Below are 19,897 nucleotides of genomic sequence, written 5' to 3'. Positions count from 1 at the left end.
AAATAAAGTTGTTCCGTAACCGAAATACAAACCACGCTATTTACATAGGGTTTACTTTCGGCGTAGCTGAAATGACGAGCCATTAAATTTTTAACGAGGGTTAACTAACCCCCGCTAGTTAGCAGGGGGTAGGGAAGGGGTAGCTTGCTACCCCTCCCCCCCACACACCTGTGAGTTGTCTCACTTCACTTTTTGGCTCGGACGAAGACAGACGTTGCTGTTTTTCGTCCTCGTTAATGACAGCCTTAATTTGTTTTTTTACTTTTTCTAGTTCTGTGTGCTTGGAAGTTGGCCTCGACCGATGTCATCGTTATGCGCAAGTGCCCTGGGGTCGCTGGCCGCCTTTGTGGGACCTTCATGTCAGCGGAGGACACCGATCCTCACACCCTTTGCCCGCAGTGCCGAGGCCGATGGTGTGATAGGGAGAATACGTGCAGTGAGTGTAGGGAGTGGTCTGCCTCCCAGTGGGAGAAGTTCGGCCGCCGGCGTAAGAAGAAGTCTAAGAGAGACCGTTCTCCTTCAGGGGCAACCTTGAAGAAGGAAGGCTGCAAGGACAACTCTTCCGCCGCCCGAACCTCCTCCGAAGCTCCCACTCGATCGGTCTCTCGTGAGAGGCTGCCGAGTGGCAGCGCCGGCCCTAGTGGTGTTTCCCGACCTCTGGGTGCGGGAGAGGGCGTTGCCTCCCTTAGCGTGGCAGCTCCCTCTTCTTTTCCGGGGGAGGATAATTTGGATTTTGATGAATTTGATCAAATTGTTATTAATAATGATTTGTTTCAGCTTTGGGCTTCCTTGGGGCTTAAGGGCACTCCCTCCAAGGAAGCCCTGTTTGACCTGATCCAGTTAGGGGCTGCGGTCAAACAGTCGCCGGTAATACTGGAGGTATTCCCTTTGGATTTTGTCGACACTGTTTTGGCCGAGCCCTCCGACGGGTCTGGTCAAACCCTTGATACTGCTCCTGTTGCGGACGTTGCTGATGGCTCTCCTCCTCCCTCCGAAGATCCTCCGAGGGGGGAGGGGAGTCCCACGGTCTCTCCTGCGGGCGGTCTCCCCCTCGGGGGAGCGCGCTGACAGAGACTCCTCTTCGGAGGACTGATGACCCGGACGTCCTTCCTCGTGGTCGTATTCGACGTAAGGCCCGTCCGCCTCTTCGCAGCAGAGGACTTCCTTCTCCCTATAAACGAGTTAGGAGGCGCCTATTTGGGTCGTCCTCTCCTGATCCTCTCCCTAAGTAGGAGCCCCCCTGCCAGGAGCAGCCCGTCACAACAGCTCCCCTTGACCTCTCCGCGGATCATTCGCGATCCCCTACGCCTGCCAGACCTTCCGACCTGCCTTCTCCGTTCCTGGCTGCAGATGCGGTTTGGGCGCCTTCTCACCCTTTTATACAACAGGCACCGATCCCTTCGGGGTTAAGGGACTCTACTCACGGTGTGGATAAGTCCCTTGCGCGTCAGGGTTTCCCTACGTGTCCACCTGCGCGTTCGCGTGCAGTAGCGCTCAAGCGCTCCCCAGAGTTACAGTCTTCGGACTTAACTCGCCAGCGCTCTCCTGTTCGGCAGCGATCACCTGCTCGCCAGCGCTCGCCTGCGCGGCAGCGATCACCTGCTCGGCAGCGCTCTCCTTCTCGCAGGTCTCCTGCAAAGCAGCGCCCTCATGTTCCTGATATGCTCAAGGCGCACCTACGTTCTCCTGAGCGCCATCGTTCTCCTGTGCACAGCCGCGCTACTGCTCAACCTGATGTGCGCCTAGCGCGCCAACGATCATCATCTCGTCCACGATCACCTGATCTGGACTTAGGCAAGGCTACTAACCCGTCGCCTCGCCCACGCGCCCCTGCGCGCCCTTCTGCTCCGGCGCAACAGCGAGCTAAAGCTCCTGTTCGCGAGCGTTCGCCTGCGCGTTCGTCCACCTCTTCAGATGTGCGCAGTAATCTTACTGCGCGCCAACGTTCTCCTGCACGTTCACGCGATCACTAGCCTGTGCGCAAGCGCTCTCCTGAGCGCCCTCGCCCTCTTCAGTCTGATCGCCCCTGGTCTCCGACTCGCCCGCGTGATAAATCGCCTACGCGCAGTCGTTCGCCTGTTCGTGGTACGCGCCATCGTTCTCCGGAACGCACGCGACATCGCTCGCCATCGCGCCAGCGTTCTCTAACGCGCCAGCGTTCTCTAACGCGCCAGCCCTCTCCGCCTGGCAAACGCTCGCCAAGTCCCTCGTGACTTTTTTCGCCTGACCATCGCCGTTCTCCTACGCGCCGCCATTGATCGCCTAGTGCTCAGCGCACACCTTCACCCGCGCGATCTCGTGCTCTTTCACGTGCGCGCCAATGCGTTCCCTCGCCAACGCGCCATCGTGTCCTTTCGCCTGCGCGCCCACGCGCCACCTCGCCCACGCGCATTCTTCCACACGCGGCAATGCGCCCGCGCTTCGGAAATCGCCCGCGCGCGATTCCTTGAATGCCTTTTCCCATTCCCGCAGGGAACATCAGTGCGGCCAACCGACAGGGACACGGACTTCCAGATCAGCCTCTGGATCGCCTCCGCGCAAGCGTAGGATTACCTACCAGGACCAGGACCAGGATGGATCTACGGAGTGGTCCATGCAACACTCTTCTTTTCAGCCAGGCCCTGTGGTGTCCACTCCGAAGGATCAGGAGATCCCCTTCCCTCCAGTGGGGATACAGTGAACCCTCGTTTATCGCGGTAGATAGGTTCCAGTCGCGGCCGCGATAGGTGAAAATCCGCGAAGTAGTGACACCATATTTACCTATTTATTCAACATGTATATTCAGACTTTTAAAACCTTCCCTTGTACGTAGTATTGTTAACAAACTACCCTTTAATGTACAGAACACTTAATGCATGTACTACAGTACCCTAAACTAAAACAGGCACAAATATTAAAGGTGATTTTATATCATGCATTTCCTAAACATGCTAAAAAGCACGATAAAAAATGGCAACCAATGTTTTGTTTACATTTATCTCTGATCATAATGTAGAAACAAATTGGAGGTAGAGCTTTGCTTATTACCCAGACATATTTCCCATACTTTTCCCTTAGAACTACATCACATCTTCCTACTTTAGATATATATATATATATATATATATATATATATATATATATATATATATATATATATATATATATATATATATATATATATATATATATATATATATATATGTGTGTGTGTGTGTGTATATATATATATATTTATATGTATACACATATACATACCTACATATATACATAAATACATGCATACATATATATATATATATTACTGTATATATATGGGTTATGGAAAAAATCCGCGAAGTGGTGAATCCGCGATGGTTGAACCGCGAAGTAGCGAGGGTTCACTGTAACTGACACTGCGTCAGTTACCCGTCAGCCTTGGTTCCGTCACTTTATGAACGCAGTGGTTCAGGCTGTGAAGCCTGCCCTCGTTGATATGGGACTTGAACCAACGGCAGGCTCACCCCCGCTGAAGAGAAGGAGAGGGGTGGACTTCGTGGTGACTTCTCCTCGGGAGAAGTTGGCTCCCAAGAGGTCGGTTAGGAGGACTCCTACGCCTTCTACGCGTGCTGTTTCTCCTTCTCCTGTGGACGGGTTATCTCCTTCCTCAGGAGAGTCCAGTGAGGCAGGGTTGTCTCCCACGGCACCAATGAGAGGAACCCCTCCTCTTCGGAGAGAAGCTGCTCGCGAGGAAGCCCCCTTCCGGACCTCTTTGCTGTAGTCCTGTATTCCTCCTAGGATGGAGCCCAAGGACTCCAAGACGATTCCTAAATCATCATCCAGGATACGTCCAGAGCCAACTAAAACTCGGGAGGACGTCCACGTATCTCCCCAAGATGAGCCTTTGGGGACCGGAGACTTAGCTGCCAGTCTGCAAGGAGAAGACCAGTTCGAGTCGTAACACGCTTTCTGGCAGGTCCTAGGCTTGATGAGGCAGCTCAACAAGTTTAAGGACCCGGAGACTGCCCCTCGTGAGGGCAAGGACACGGTGCTAGACGAAGTCTACGGCACCCAGAAACCCCCTAAGTCCAGCGCAGCTTAGCCTTGGTCCAAAGGGGTGAAAGGGGCTAGGGACAGAGTCGAAGCCCAGCTCTCCGAGCTCGCCTCCTCCGGTCGTTCTTCTGCCGGGTTCAAACTCCTCCCACCTCCTCGAGTACATCAGAGGAGGTACTTTGAGATCATGGGGGAGTCCATTCCGTGGAGAAGCTGACCAGGGGAACTCCTCTCGAGAAGCTCTCCGCCCGGCAGGTGACGTTCTCGGTGTTGGAGATCTTGAACCTTGAGAAGGTCGCGAAGAGTGCCATGCAGGTAACTTCGTGGCTGGACGTTTGGCTGGGATCTCTGGGCATCCTATTGCGCTCTGAGGATCTGTCCAAGGAGAGCAATAGGAAGGCTTTGGAGACCTTCCTCCTCTCGGGCACGCGTTCGATCGAGTTCCTCGCTCACCAGGTGGCTAACCTGTGGGCTAACTCGATCCTCAAGCGTCGCGACGCAGTGGCCGAGAGGTTACATCCGAAGGTCCCCGTCGTGGACGTCTGCAGGCTCAGGCACTCCTCCATTACTGGGAGGGATCTGCTCGAGCCCAAGGACATAAAACGAACAGCTGAGAGGTGGAGGAGATCGAATCAAGATTCTCTCCTCCAGAGGGCCCTGACATCTCGGCCTTACAAGCCTCCGGCACCTCAACAGAAACAGCAGCCTCGCAAGACACCGAAGCAGGCTCCGGCAGCTAAGACAGGGGTGTCTAAGTCGCTGCCCTTTCAGACCAAGGACAGAAGGCACGGCAAGTCCTCTAGGGGAGGTAAGAATCCTAGGGGCAGCGGCCGAGGCCGCAAGCGCTACGATTGGCAATCCCCCTGCATGTCCACCTGTGGGGGGATGCTTGAAAAGTTGCGTGCACAGGTGGCACCAACTTGGGGCCGATTCTTGGACGGTCTCTGTGATCGGCCAAGGTTATCGCGTCCCATTCACGACATCACCACCCCTGACAGCGAATCCAGTGCCGCTGAACTCCTATGCCATGGGATCGGCAAAGGGGTTAGCCCTTCGGGCAGAAGTCGAGACCATGCTCAAGAAGGATGCTCTCCAGGAGGTCGACGACGGCTCCCCAGGCTTCTTCAGTCGACTCTTTCTTGTAAAGAAGGCGTCTGGAGGCTGGAGACCGGTCATCGACCTCTCAGCCCTGATCAAGTTTGTCAAGCAAACTTCGTTCAGCATGGAGACAGCAGACACGGTCAGACTTGCAGTGAGACTGCAAGACTTCATGTGCACACTGGATCTGAAGGACCCATACTTCTAGATCCCAATCCATCCGTCTTCCAGGAAGTACTTGAGATTCAGCCTAGACAGCAAGATCTACCAGTTCAAGGTGCTGTGTTTCGGTCTCTCCACAGCTCCTCAGGTGTTCACCAGAGTGTTCGCTCTGATTTCGTCTTGGGCGCACAGGAATGGCATACGTCTCCTCCGTTATCTGGACGACTGGCTGGTCCTTGCAGACTCGGAGTCGACCCTTCTTCGACACCGAGACAGGCTTCTGGAGGTTTGCCGAGACCTGGGGGTCGTGGTAAACCTCGAGAAGTCCTCTCTGCTTCCGACGAAATGACTAGTATATCTAGGCATGATATTAGACACCGATCTACACAAAGCCTTTCCATCAGACGACAGGATAGCAAGGCTGAGGAGGGTCGCAGAACTTTTCCTCAGGCGGGAAGAGCTTCCGGCCCATTCGTGGTTGCGTCTTCTAGGTCACTTTTCCTCCCTGGCACGTCTAGTTCCGAACGGCCGCCTCAGGATAAGATCCCTGCAATGGCGGCTAAAGTCCCGTGGAATCACGGCTCCGATTTTCTGGACTTTCTGGTTCCTTTAGGATCCACGGAACTGAAGGACCTACGGTGGTGGCTGAACGACGTGAACCTTCGGAAGGGAGTGGATCTTCTCGTCCTCCCCCCGGAATTGACTCTGTTTTCGGACGCGTCCAAAGAAGGGTGGGGGGCCCACATTCTGAACAAAAGGATCTCAGGCCTCTGGTCAGAATCAGAAAAGTACCTCCACATCAACCTGCTAGAAATGAAGGCCGTTTTCCTGGATCTTCCACAGTTCCAACGGACACTGGCGGGCCACTCCGTGGTGGTGATGAGCGACAACACCACGGTAGTGGCTTATATCAACAAGCAGGGAGGTACCTTTTCACAACAGCTATCCCATCTTGCAGTAGTGATTCTGAGGTGGTCCGAAGCCCACTCGGTCACACTTTCGGCTCGCTTCATTCCAGGCAAAAGGAATGTGCTCGCCGACAGTCTGAGCAGAGCGACGCAGATAGTGAGTACCGAGTGGTCTTTGGATCCTCAGATAGCCAACAAAGTCCTGACTTTGTGGGCTTCCCCGACAGTACATCTGTTTGCGACAGCCTTGAACTTTAAGCTGCCCCTGTACTGCTCTCCAGTCCCGGACCCCAAGGCTCTCTGGCAAGATGCTTTTCAGCAGAGGTGGGACAACATCGACGTTTACGCCTTCCCACCATTCTGTCTGATGAGAAGGGTGCTCAACAAGACCAGACTATCGGTCAATCTCTCCATGACTCTCGTAGCTCCACTGTGGCATCACGCGGAATGGTTCCCGGACCTTCTGCAGCTCCTGACTGAGCTTCCGAGGGAACTCCCCCCACGACACGAGCTACTCAGACAACCACACTGCAACATCTTCCACAAGGCCGTAGCGTCGCTTCGGCTTCACGCTTGGAGACTATCCAGCGTCTCCTCACGGAGAGAGGATTTTCGCAACAGGTTGCGGACAGGATGTCTCGCCACCTACGCAAGTCCTCTATCGGAGTCTACCAGGCGAAATGGAAAGTCTTCTGTGGTTGGTGTCGTGGGAGGGGTATCTCTCCACTCGATGCCACTATTCCAGCTATGCGAAATTTCTTGTGTATTTACGGAAGGAAATGCGCCTTTCAGTTCCAGCGGTGAAAGGCTATCGCTCAGCCTTAAGCCTGGCGTTTAGGCTGAAAGGAGTGGACATTTCCTCTTCGTTAGAACTTTCTCCACTGATACGCAGCTATGAGCTTACCTGCCCTCAGTCAGAAGTAAGACCTCCTCCTTGGAACGTGGTTCAGGTCCTCAGGGCTCTGAAGAGAGCCCTGTTTGAACCATAACGCCAGGCGTCTGATCACCACCTGTCTTGGAAGACGGCTTTCCTGCTCGCTTTGGCCTCGGCCAAGCGGGTCAGTGAACTTCAAGGTCTTTCTTACGACGTAGCCCATTCAAGGGGATGGGGGGGAGGTAACGTTCAGGTTCGTCCCTGAGTTTGTTGCCAAGACTCAGAACCCTGGGGTGTCAGACCCTAGGTTCGACTCCTTCAGGGTAACGAGTCTTCGTTCTGTAACAAGTGACCCAGACCATCTGTTACTTTGCCCAGTGAGGAGTCTGAGGCATTACTTTAAAAGAACAGCTGCAGTCCGTCCTCAGGTGCAAGCGTTATTCGTAAGCACAGGAAGGACAAGAGGAGGGTCACCAAGAACACCATCTCGGCCTGGATCCGGAAGGTTATTCAACATACCTTGGATCCTGACCCTCCTCCGTCACGCCGCCCTAGAGCGCACGATATCAGGGGCATAGCTACGTCCCTGGCATTCAAGAGAAATTTCTCTGTGACGCAGGTTTTGCAAGCTGGGGTGTGGAAGCGCCAGACGACCTTCACAGCCCACTACCTGCAGGACGTGACCCACAGGAGCTTTGATACATTCTCTATTGGCCCTTTGGTGGCTGCACAACAGCTGGTCTAACCTCAGGCTCTTTAATGGACAGGTAGCAGAAGGTTGAGGGCGTTGTTGCCCGGTTTTAGTCTGCGTGATTGAAAGAGTATGTCTGGCCCTTACTTCTTTCTTCATTCTCCCCACCCTTGGGGAAAGCAGCATCCTGGTTTCTGCATAGCTGACCTCAACCTCTTCAGGTAAACCATGCTCCCTTGTGCTCCTAGTATTAACTGTAATACTGTTTGCGTCCCCCATACCCTGACGAGGTGGTATTGGGAAGGTCCTAGCCTAGATTTCTATCTAAAGAACTCCAGGTCAACTTCCTAGGACGAGTCACAACTTCCTCCATACACAACTTATGTAGGCCGCACGTCCGTAGCAAGCATCGGAAAGTGCTAGGTGCAGGGACCCCCTTTCTCGAGTACTGCTCACTTGGTTTTCGGGTCCCCGGGTAAAGCCAAAAAGCCAGTAAGGCTGGGGACTTTCCGCCCTTCCTAAGGGGTAAGTCACCCTATGTAAATAGCGTGGTTTGTATTTCGGTTACGGAACAAATGACAAATTCGGAGATAATTTGTATTTTTCCTAACCATACAAACCTTAGCTATTTACACATATTTGCCCGCCAGCCCTGTCCCCCAAGTCAAGTCCTACCTCTAAGTGAAGTGAGACAACTCACAGGTGTGGGGGGGGGGAGGGGTAGCAAGCTACCCCTTCCCTACCCCCTGCTGACTAGCGGGGGTTAGTTAACCCTCGTTAAAAATTTAATGGGTCGTCATTTCAGCTATGCCAAAAGTAAACCCTATGTAAATAGCTAAGGTTTGTATGGTTAGGAAAAATACAAATTATCTCCGAATTTGTCATGTTACTTGTGATTTTATTTTCTGGGCTCGAACCTGTGCGCCCAGTGAATAAGCTCCATTTAGCACTTATTCTTAGGTAATTTACTGCTAAATATACCAGAGAAAAAATGTAAAGGAATGCTAGGTTAACTAGCTCGCTCACCTATTGGTGTCGGTATAAAATTGGGCGTATAGTCCAGAGGTCCCGCACTATTTAGATTCATCCACGACAGAAACCCCAATGGAGGAGAGCCATTCATCCTCACTCGGTACTACTAACAATGCATCCGCTCAGAACCCAACTCCTTTTAGCACGCCTGTGATCGTAACCCGCTTTTTTGTTGTGCTCTCATATTTTGCTTTTTCCCACTGGATTATGGCTTCTTCGTCGGTTTCCCAGGAGACACCGTCTAAGTTAAGTACCAAGCTATGTTTTGCTGTGTTTTGAGCATTCTAGATCGTTTAATATTTGAATTATAGGAGTTTATTCTCTTCGTTCATACCGATCTTGCTCGACTTCGCTACAGTTGGTACTCCTGTTGAGAGCTTTTAGTTTCACTCGCGGTGTTACTATGTGTATTATTTTTATTTTATTTAAATGTTATTGGTTATTGTGGATATTCATTATTTAGCGTTTAGAACCCTCGTGGTTCATTTTTAGGGCCGATATCAGTTACGTATCGTTATGGCTTGCCGACCTTCGTTACTAGGCGGCAATTTTATTTTATAAGTCATCAGGTGTGTCCTTTGTGATTTATTTATTATGTTGCATGCCTTGCCCTAAATTTTTTATGTGTATATTTATATGATTGTCAACGCTATTACTATTATAATGAATATTTGTGCTATTACTCCGTGTGATCTGTCTGGTTGGGGATCGTCAGTTGGTAGCCCTGCTGCTCCGTATCACGTGATCCTCCCCCAAGCTCCCCCTCTCGCTAGGTGGGCGGCTAGGCTTCCCTCCCCCCTCCCCTAGGGGACCATTGCCTTCCCTCCTTTTAGAGGGGGTAGTTCAGTGTTTATGGACTTTGTCCTCCGGGTGTCCCGGCGGGTTCGTCTCTGTCTAGACGGTTGGCCACCGGTCAACAGAGTTGGATACCGGTGCACCCTATTTTATACACACTTTTATGTTATACGAAACCCTCCGGGTTCGGTTGGCGGTTCTTATCTACAGTTCCGCCCCCCTATTAATTAATTATAACAGTTCCTATGATTATATATAATTATATATATGACAGATTACTATCTCGGAGTTCCTATTTATGAATTGGTTTATGGATATACTTTATTTCCCGGCCCGGGTCTTAACCCCGCCCCGGGAAATCAGACACTATGTGTCTTAATCCTTTGTTGTATCCTTTTTATGCTCCCGGCTCGACCGGAATGGACAACTATACTCTCTAGTCTTAAGTTAGACTTATGTTTAGGCCAAGGTCCTCCGGACCCGCCCCTACTTAAGAGTATTATAGTTAAGTTCTAGTCTTAAGTTAGACTTATGTTAGTCCCGGGTCCTCCGGACCCGCCCCTACTTAAGAATATTACAGTTAAGCTCTAATCTTGTGTTAGACCTATGTTAGGCCCGGGTCCTCCGGACTCGCCCCTACTTAAGAATATTACAGTTAAGCTCTAATCTTGTATTAGATCTATGTTAGGCCCGGGTCCTCCGGACCCGCCCCTACTTAAGAATATTACAGTTAAGCTCTAATCTTGTGTTAGACCTTTGTTAGGCCCGGGTCCTTCGGACCCGCCCCTACTTAAGAATATTACAGTTAAGCTCTAGTCTTGTATTAGATCTATGTTAGGCCCGGGTCCTCCGGACCCGCCCCTACTTAAGAATATTACAGTTAAGCTCTAATCTTGTGTTAGACCTTTGTTAGGCCCGGGTCCTTCGGACCCGCCCCTACTTAAGGGAATTACAGTTTCTCATATACTATTCTTTTTATAGATGGTGCATTGTCTGACGCCGGCCTGTGCAGCTGTTATGCACCAGCCTTGTGGCCACTCCGTCTGCCGATCTCATGCCCCTTGTGGGGTTCAACTGGAAGACGTTGTGGTATGGCACCCGGATAACTGTGTGATTTGCTTCGACCTCATCACTACCCTTGGATCTGACTCGGTGAGTCCCGTTGGCTAAGTTGCCTTCTTATTTTACTATTAGTAAGATCTCTATGGTCTTGAAGGACCATTGGGAGTCTTCCCTTTTATAATTCCCACTATTATTTCAGGCATCCTCGGAGCAAAAGTCTGCGGCTCGGGCCACACTGAAGGTGTGGGTTGGTGGTTTTGCCCGGAATGTGAAGTCTAAGCGGCCGTACGTCCTATCTGAGGACTACTGCTCCATGGTTTACCCCAACGCTAAGTCTTCAGCCGCTGTGGCTAGGCATGTGGCAGCTCCCATCATTGCCCACATTGATGCCACCATAACGGGTCTCATCGACCCAGAGCAAGATCCATCAGACGCCCCCGGAGGTCTGGAGGACAATGTTGCCTCCATGAACCTGGACGTCGAACCAATGTTACTAGACGAGCCGGATACAGGTAGGGTGGTAAGTGAGGCAAGTGTTTCCGGCGCTGAGATTCCTATCCTCAGCCCCGCTCTTTCTTCTTCTTCTGATCGCTCTTCTTTTCATGGATTTTCTGGGGACCGTGATTCGTCTCAACGATCATACCCGGCCCCTCCTAAGGATAAGTCTACATCAAGAACCTTACCCAAAGCTCGCAAGCCCCACAAGACTTCCCATAGCTCTAAACAAGGTACAGACCTGTCATCAAAGGCCTCTGGTTCCTCCTCTAAGTCTCACGACCCGGGAGTTCATTCCGCCCCTCCTGCTGCTAGCCCGGGCCTTTCCGAATCAGCCATGCTTCGCATCGTGTCGGAGATGCAGGCAAAGTTGGTTTCGGAGATGCAGTCTAAGATGGACACGATGTTCTCTAACATCGGTCAGAGACTTGGGGCTTTAGAGCAAGGAGCTCCGGAGAGAGTCCAAAGCTCCCTCATCCCGGATGCCTCTAAGCTCCCGCCGTTTGCCAAGAACAACCCTTGGCGTATGGCACTTCATTCCCCGTTCTCAGACGGAATGTTGACTTTGGAGGGCCTTGGCACTCGTCCTCTAGAGGACTTTGAATTCTTTCCTCCTGGTCTGGCATTTCCATTTCATGGTTATGCCAGGCTTACCGAGGAAGCTTTAGTTCGGTTAGACAAGGTCCCCAAAGAGACGGTCATCTTCCCTAAAGAGCAAGCCCAATCTGTTTGGGCCAGATTTTTGAACGACATCGGCTGCACTAACACCATGCTGACGCCTTATAAAAGCTCTTTTACGATGTTCTTAATGGACAAGAACACCTTGACTCCATGCGTCAATAAGGTGGCAGAGCTTGCCTTCCAATATGCTCTGGAGGAGAAGCCCTTGCCCCCCATCCGAGAGGTGGATCCAATCTCCCTCCTTCTTCCTTCAGGCATTGAGTGTTGGGACAACGTCCATACCACCTTTACCTCTGGCAAGCTAGCAGCAGACTGTGCCTCAGTTTTGTTTAGTGAGAGGCTTCCCCGTCTCCCGGAATCCCTCATTAAACAGGAATATGATTCCCGCCTACGTGTGGGCCGTACTCTAAACTTGGCCACATCCACGGAGTCGATAGCCTTGACTTACGATACGGAGAGTATTTTTAAGTCTCTCAACAAGGCTACATTACAGTCTTTATATTATGACCTGTATGACTTCGCTACTGCTAAACGCAGATGTCGCAAGCATGTCCTAGCTGAGGCGACGATTAGGCATGAACCTAATAAGCTCATCCGGTCCTCCTGTTGGGGTTCAAATCTCTTCCCCGAGGATCTCGTAGAGGAAGTCTTGGCGGAGGCCACTAGAGTTAATCAGAGCCTTAAAGCCCGTTGGGGTTTGACCCCGAAACGCAAATATGACCCCGCAAATTATCAAGCCCGGGGTAGGAAGAAGCTTCGTCCATATACCTCCACCCAGTTCAGGCAACAGCAGAGTGGTTCGTCCAACTTCCGGCTGCCTCTTCCCCCATCTCCTGTTGTCCCTGCACAGCCTTCCACCTCTCAGGCTCCTTCGGATGACTATGTCACCATTCTGCTCCCTAAGAGCCAGCTTTCTGGTGCCTCCTCCACTTCTCCTGCCTTTAACCAGTCTTACGAGGCTCGTAGCTCTTCCCAGAGTTATGGTAGAGGTAGAGGCTACCACCGTGGTTCTAACCAGAACAAAGGCAGGGGAAGAGCCTTTCGCAGAGGAAAGAATTTCCGAGGCGGACGTGGAGGCAACTCCTCAAACCAATACTGAGGTGCAGCAGGTAGGGGGGAGGCTCTATGCCTTCCGCAACAAATGGAGGTTCAGTCCCTGGGCGTTCAGTATCATCTCCAAGGGACTGGGGTGGAGTTGGATTCAAGGACCTCCTCCTCCGAACAAATTTCGTCAACATTCCACTCCGGACCTGGTCGAATTTGTCCAGGATCTTTTACAAAAGAACGCCATACAAGAAACGAAACACCTGAAGTTTCAAGGTCGGCTGTTCAGTGTCCCGAAGAAGGATTCGGACAAGAGAAGAGTGATTCTAGACCTATCCCTTCTCAACTTGTCCATTCAATGCGACAAGTTTCGAATGCTTACCGTCTCGCAGGTGCGGACCTTACTTCCCCGTGGGGCCGTCACCACCTCTATCGATCTTACAGACGCCTATTATCACGTCCCGATAGCGAGACACTTCGGTCCGTACCTAGGCTTTCGCTTAGGGGACAAAAGTTACTCCTTCAAGGTGATGCCTTTCGGGCTCAACATCGCCCCAAGGATCTTCACAAAGTTAGCAGAAGTCGCTGTTCAGGAACTCAGGAATCAAGGGATTCAAGTAGTAGCCTATCTGGACGACTGGCTCATTTGGTCAGACACCTCCCAAAATTGCCTAAAAGCCACTCACAAAGTCATCCATTATCTTCAATCTCTAGGCTTCCAGATCAACTTCAAGAAGTCCCGTCTTCTTCCAAAATCGAAGTTCCAATGGCTCGGCCTGCAATGGGATCTTATATCTCATACTCTGTGTCTTCCCAGACCCAAGAGGTTAAAGATTGCAAGGAACACCAAACGCTTTCTCAAAGACAAAGTAAGTTCCAGACGACTCCAAGAGAGGATTCTGGGGTCTCTTCAGTTTGCCTCAGTGACGGATCTTCTTCTGAAGGCAAAATTGAAAGATATCAATCGTGTCTGGCGTTTGAGGGCGAACCGGAAGCTCCGGGACAGGAAAGTCCGCCTTCCTCCCATTCTACGGGAAAGACTTCTTCCTTGGACAAGAGCAAACAGTCTGTCAAAGTCAGTTCCCCTTCGATTTCCGCCTCCGAAATTAATCATTCACACGGACGCATCCTTATCAGGTTGGGGCGGCTATTCTCAGCTCAAGAAAGTTCAAGGTCTTTGGACTCCCTTGTTCCGCCAATTTCACATCAATGTGCTAGAGGCCATGGCAGTTCTTCTAACCCTGAAACGTCTCGTTCTTCCCAAGAAACAACACCTTCGTCTGGTCCTCGACAGCGAAGTGGTGGTCCGCTGCCTCAACAGAGGCGGGTCAAAGTCAGGGCCTCTGAACCATGTTCTAGTAGCCATATTCTCCCTAGCAGCCTTGAACCATTGGCATCTTTCAGCTGTCCACCTGGCGGGAGTCCGGAATGTAGTGGCAGACGCCCTGTCCCGGACCTCCCCTCTAGAATCGGAATGGTCACTCGATCTAAAGTCATTTCGGTGGATTCTCTCTCAGGTTCCCGGTCTCCAAGTGGACCTCTTCGCCACGGAATCCAACCACAAATTGAGAGTATATGTGGCTCCCAATCTAGACCCTCAGGCCTACGCCACAGACGCCATGTCACAGAATTGGGACACCTGGGAAAAGATTTATCTCTTTCCCCCGGTGAATCTTTTGCTGAAAGTTCTAGACAAACTGAGATCCTTCAAGGGACAAGTAGCCTTGGTCGCACCCAACTGGCCCAAGAGCAACTGGTATCCTCTCCTGCGAGAGTTGAGACTATACCCTCACCCGATACCCAATCCGGTTCTGTCTCAGATAGTACAAACACGCGTTGTGTACGCTTTCTCAAACATTCAGAGCGCCCTAACTTTATGGACTTTATGAAGTTTGCGGCTATGCATGGTGCCAATATTGATCATCAAAACACCTTGTTCCTAGAATCGGATAAACGGGATTCCACCATCCGCCAGTATGACTCTGCAGTTAAAAAGTTGGCAAAATTTTTAATAGACTCAGACGTGAACTGTATGAACTTGAACCTTACAGTCACTTTCTTTAGATCTTTATTAGAATCAGGTCTGGCAGCCAACACTATCACCACTATTAAATCGGCTCTGAAAAAGATCTTCCTAGTGGGTTTTAACATAGACTTAACCGACTCTTTGTTAGCTTCAATTCCGAAAGCTTGTGCCAGACTGAAACCGGTTACTCGTCCTACCCCGGTGACCTGGTTCCTTAATGACGTACTCAAATTGGCTTCTGATACCATTAACAGTTCTTGTGATTACATTCCCCTTCTCAGGAAAACACTTTTCCTGGTGAGCTTGGCTTCCGGGGCAAGAATTTCTGAATTGGCAGCCTTGTCGAGAGACCCGGGTCATATTAACTTCCTGCCTTCGGGAGAGGTCCTGCTTTCTCCTAACAAATTCTTTTTGGCTAAGAACGAAGACCCTCAAAACAGATGGTCCTCCTGGAAAATTGTTCCCCTCACGCAAGATCCGTCTCTGTGCCCTGTTACTACTCTTAGGTCTTATTTATCCCGGACCTCCTCTAACTCCTCGGGGCCTCTATTCGTTAGAGAACAAGGCGGTACCATTACTATTAAAGGGATCAGGCAACAAATTTTGTATTTTATTAATCAAGCTAACCCTGACTCTTTTCCTCTTGCACATGATATCAGGGCGGTTGCTACCTCGGTGAACTTCTTTCACCACATGAATTTTACAGACCTTTCCAGGTATACAGGGTGGAAATCACCGTCAGTGTTCAAGAAACACTACCTTACATTTGGAAGCCCTAAAATTTTCTACAGTAGCCGCAGGGAGCGTAGTTACTCCCAGGTAACTCACAGGTTAATGCCTTGTCTCTTTATCTCTCCCTCTTACCTGCCTCATTTATACCCTATTGTATTCGTTGGTCTCGCACCTGAATACTGTTATTATATTTGTAAATTTTTATACTCCTGAGTATCTGTATATATTATCACTCACGGCATTATTATACCTACCTTATTGGATTTATGTTCATATTTAAGATACCCTTATAATTGTTTTTTGGTACTCATCTCTGATTAAAAGCATCCTGTATTTCCCTTACGCTTATGTTTTTTCCTTTATTTTGCAAGTTTGGTGACATTTTTCTCTTGTATAGATTCACTGGGCGGCACAGGTTCGAGCCCAGAAAAGGGATTTTGATGTAGGAAAAATCTATTTCTGGGCGAAGGACCTGTGCCGCCCAGTGAACCCTCCCAGCTCCTCTCCCTTGGAGTCCCCAAACTTTGGGTGCTAAGGAGTTGGGTTCTGAGCGGATGCATTGTTAGTAGTACCGAGTGAGGTTGAACGGCTCTCCTCTATTGGGGTTTCTGTCGTGGATGAATCTAAATAGTGCGGGACCTCTGGACTATACGCCCAATTTTATACCGACACCAATAGGTGAGCGAGCTAGTTAACCTAGCACTCCTTTACATTTTTTCTCTGGTATATTTAGCAGTAAATTACCTAAGAATAAGTGCTAAATGGAGCTTATTCACTGGGCGGCACAGGTCCTTCGCCCAGAAATAGATTTTTCCTACGTCAAAATCCCTTTATTGAGACAAACAAAGGTGGTTTGGGGGGATGCCTGAACTGAAAAAAAAGGGGAGATTGAAGGTGGTTAAGGTAACACAGGCCGCTGTGCGACATCGGGTTACAAGCTGAGAGGAGAGAAAGATATGGCCAACAGCCATCAGCAATCGTTCCGCTCCCAGCATAGAAATGGCAGGGGGGTTAAGGTTTCTTTTTCATTGCCGCTTAGATTTCTCGTTGGCTTTGCTGCAACGTTATCTTGGTGGAGGGTAGCTGGGGAGAAAGGCTGAAAGGGTGTTGTGATTGTCAATAATATGCTTGACAATTGCTGTTGCAGTTGCTGGAGTGTTGGGATTAAGATCCTGCCGAAGCAGGCTTGTTTCCGGACATTGCTGTAGATAGTGCTGTAAAGGTTCTTCTGTGTCTCGATTACAGTACTTGCATGGTCTGATTGGTCTATGCGGTGCTTCAGGGTCTTGGCCGTTATCTAAGATGATTTGCCAGTTGGATAGATATCCCAGTCACAGTCTGCAGATGATTACTGCGTCCTGGCGAGGTGTTTGTCTTGCAATTGGGTGTGGTAGTATGTTTGTAGCTTTGATATACCACTTTGCAGATCTTGATCCATCTTGGAAGGCTCTTCTAACTTCACTTGTCTTTTGGATGTTGCTGTAGGTAGCCATTTTATTTTTAATGGTTTTTAATGACTTGCAGAGTAATGCTAATAGTTTGGCACGTTAAGGCCGATTTAGCTAGGTGGTTGGCCTCGTCGTTGCCGGAGATTCCTGTATGACAGAATCCAATTCAAGGTGACTTGCCTGTTGTTTCTTTGGTGGAGCAGGGCTAAGAATTTAATTGCAGTGATGAGGTACACATTCTATGTAGGTTCCTTGTTGCTGAGGGCCAGAATGGCTCCTCTGGAATCTGTATGGATCGTTGTGTTCCCGTTATGTTGATTGGCAGAGTGTTGTAGAGCTTTTGCAATGGCCACTAGCTCAGTTTGCAGTGTGGAGGCATGGTTGGAAAGTCTCCAGTTTGCTTTATATCCTTATGTAGAGATGACTGCAGCAGCAGCTGCAGGGATTGCACGGTCAACTGATGCATCTGTATAATAGGTGTGAGGCGCAGGTATGTTCCTGATTGCATTTGTTGCAGCTGCAGTGAGTTGCTCTGGCGTGCAGAGAGCCTTGCTTGCTGCTGGTAGGATAGTGAAGTTGTATTTGATAGGATCACGAGCCCATGGAGCAGGAGGGATGTAGCCTTCATGCATTTGTTGTCCCTTGATTTTGTGAGCCTCATTTTGCATCTGCATTCTTCTGAGTGTATCCAGTAGTTTCTTTGCATGGGAATTAGGCAGATCCAGTTCTTCAGCAAGAGGTAGAAGCCTTTTTATTTTATCGTTGAGTGGGCTTTTCCTATCTGCGATGATTGACTTGAATATAATGCTGCTATTCCTGATGTCAATCCTGGCTGACAGGGGAATTATGTTGGTTTCTGCTCTGAGTAAGCAGAGTCTTGTCCACATTGGAGAGCCACTAATGAGTCTCATGGCATTGTTTTGGACTACTTCTAATGATGCTTTTTGAGTGTCGGTCAATGCAGTGAGTGTGGGTGCTGCATAATCAATGTGGGATCGAATTGCTTGTAGGTAAAACAGCCTTAGGAGGTTGTTAGATACTCCTTGTTTAAGGGAGGTCATGCGTTTCATGGCTGATAGACGGATTTTTGTCTTCTCTCTGAGGTAGGTTACTTCATTGGCTGCTGATAGAGTTTTGCTAATGATTACCCCAAGGTACATGAATTGACTCACCCATTCGATGTCCTCACCCCTCAGTGTCAAGTTCTGAGGGTTTTGCGAATGTTTTATAGCCATTGCTTTGGTTTTGTTGGTGTTGATCTTTAGGCCAAGATCATTGCATTTGGCCTGTATCATGTAAAGTGCTTTTTGAGTGATATTTCTGGCATGAGCTTTATTTGAGCATACTATGCATATATCACCGGCATATATGAAAATTTCCACTCCATTTGGGAGTTTTAAAGTGGCTAAGTTCTCCATTAGTAGGTTGAAAAGGTAGGGGCTGAGTATGCCTCCTTGCGGTGTACCGTTTTCTAAGGGGATGAACTCAGTGGTTTTTCCTTGGAAAGTGACTCTGGCTTCTCGGTTCTGTATGTAGTTTTGAGTCCAGGCCAGTAAGTGTCCTTTCACTCTCTTTTCAACAAGTGTGAAGAGTATAGCTGGTGAGCTAGCTAGCTCAAAGGCTTTCTCGAGATCAAGGAATATGACAAAAGCTTTTTTGTCATTAATTGTTGAGAGGACATCTGTAATGCATTCTTGAGTGCCTATGCCACTTCTGTAGGCATATAGGCGATGATGTGGTTGGCCTATTTTCCACTGCAGTCTGTTGAGTACCATTCTTTCAGCTACTTTCTCTGTGCAGCTTATCAAAGTTATAGGTCGGTAGGTATTTGGCTCCTTAGGTTTTGGAATAGATTTGGTGTCTTGCTGGTTCCATGTGGTTGGACGTAGTCTCTCCGTGTGTCCTGTTTATCAAATGCAAGTAGACCAATTTGGCATTATTTCCCATGTTCCTCAGCATGCTGTATGTGATGAAGTCGGCTCCAGGGGCAGTGTCCTTCCTGCCTTTTGATAGGGCCATATTTAGTTCCTCCATGGTATAGGGGTGATCAGTGTCATCTACCATGTTGCAGGCAGCTTCTATGATGTTGTTCCTAATTGGGAGCAGTGTTCTCTGCCTGTTGATAGTTTGCAGAGGTAGATGGTTGCTTTTTGCTCTGTCCGCAAAGTTGTTAGCAATCCTCTTGGCTTCAGCTAATGGGTCTGGGTGTGTGACTCTGGGTGTATTGTGCTTCCCAGAGACTTTGTTAAACCAGCCCCATATTTTGGGTAGGGATGTGCTGAAGTTGACCTCGTTGCACAGAAAGAACCAGGAGGACGCCTTTTCTTTTCCCATACCGACAGAGATCAAGGATCTTTTGATGTGGTGGCTGAACCCAGCTCTGTTAGGAGAAGGGATCTCCTTGTACAAGAAGAACCCCGACCTAGTGTTATTCTCAGACACATCCGAGTCAGGCTGGGGAGCAACACTAGGGAACAAAGAGGTCTCAGGCGTTTGGGAAGGAAGTCAGATCAGTTAGCATATCAACAGGAAGGAATTGATGGCCATTTTATTAGGGCTAAAGGCCTTCAAAACCTCGGTGTCAGGAAAGACTGTGGAGATCAATTCAGACAACACCACAGCTCTCGCGTACATAAGGAAACAAGGGGGAACTCACTCCCTCTCTCTGTTCACAACAGCGAGAGAGCTTCTCCTTTGGGCGAACGAGAACAAGACTCAGCTGTTGACGAGGTTTATTCAAGGGCAGAGAAACATCAGGGCAGACATGCTCAGCAGGAGGGGACAAGTTCTTCCCACAGAGTGGACTCTCAACCCGCATGTCAGAGCCTCTGGAAGTTG

At 49.7% G+C, this 19,897-nt stretch overlaps 1 protein-coding gene across 12 annotated transcripts in view; it reads left to right on the top strand.

Annotated features, from left to right (window-relative positions):
* The window catches only part of LOC137635499 (zinc finger protein 480-like), a 136,950-nt gene that overhangs the window by 5,999 nt on the left and 111,054 nt on the right, over positions 1–19,897 (top strand). The window lies entirely within an intron of this gene.

The sequence above is a fragment of the Palaemon carinicauda genome, unplaced genomic scaffold (assembly GCF_036898095.1).
Source record: "Palaemon carinicauda isolate YSFRI2023 unplaced genomic scaffold, ASM3689809v2 scaffold131, whole genome shotgun sequence".
NCBI lineage: Eukaryota > Metazoa > Arthropoda > Malacostraca > Decapoda > Palaemonidae > Palaemon > Palaemon carinicauda.
Note: the sequence above shows the minus strand (reverse complement) of the source record. Positions and strands in the feature narration are given on the sequence as shown.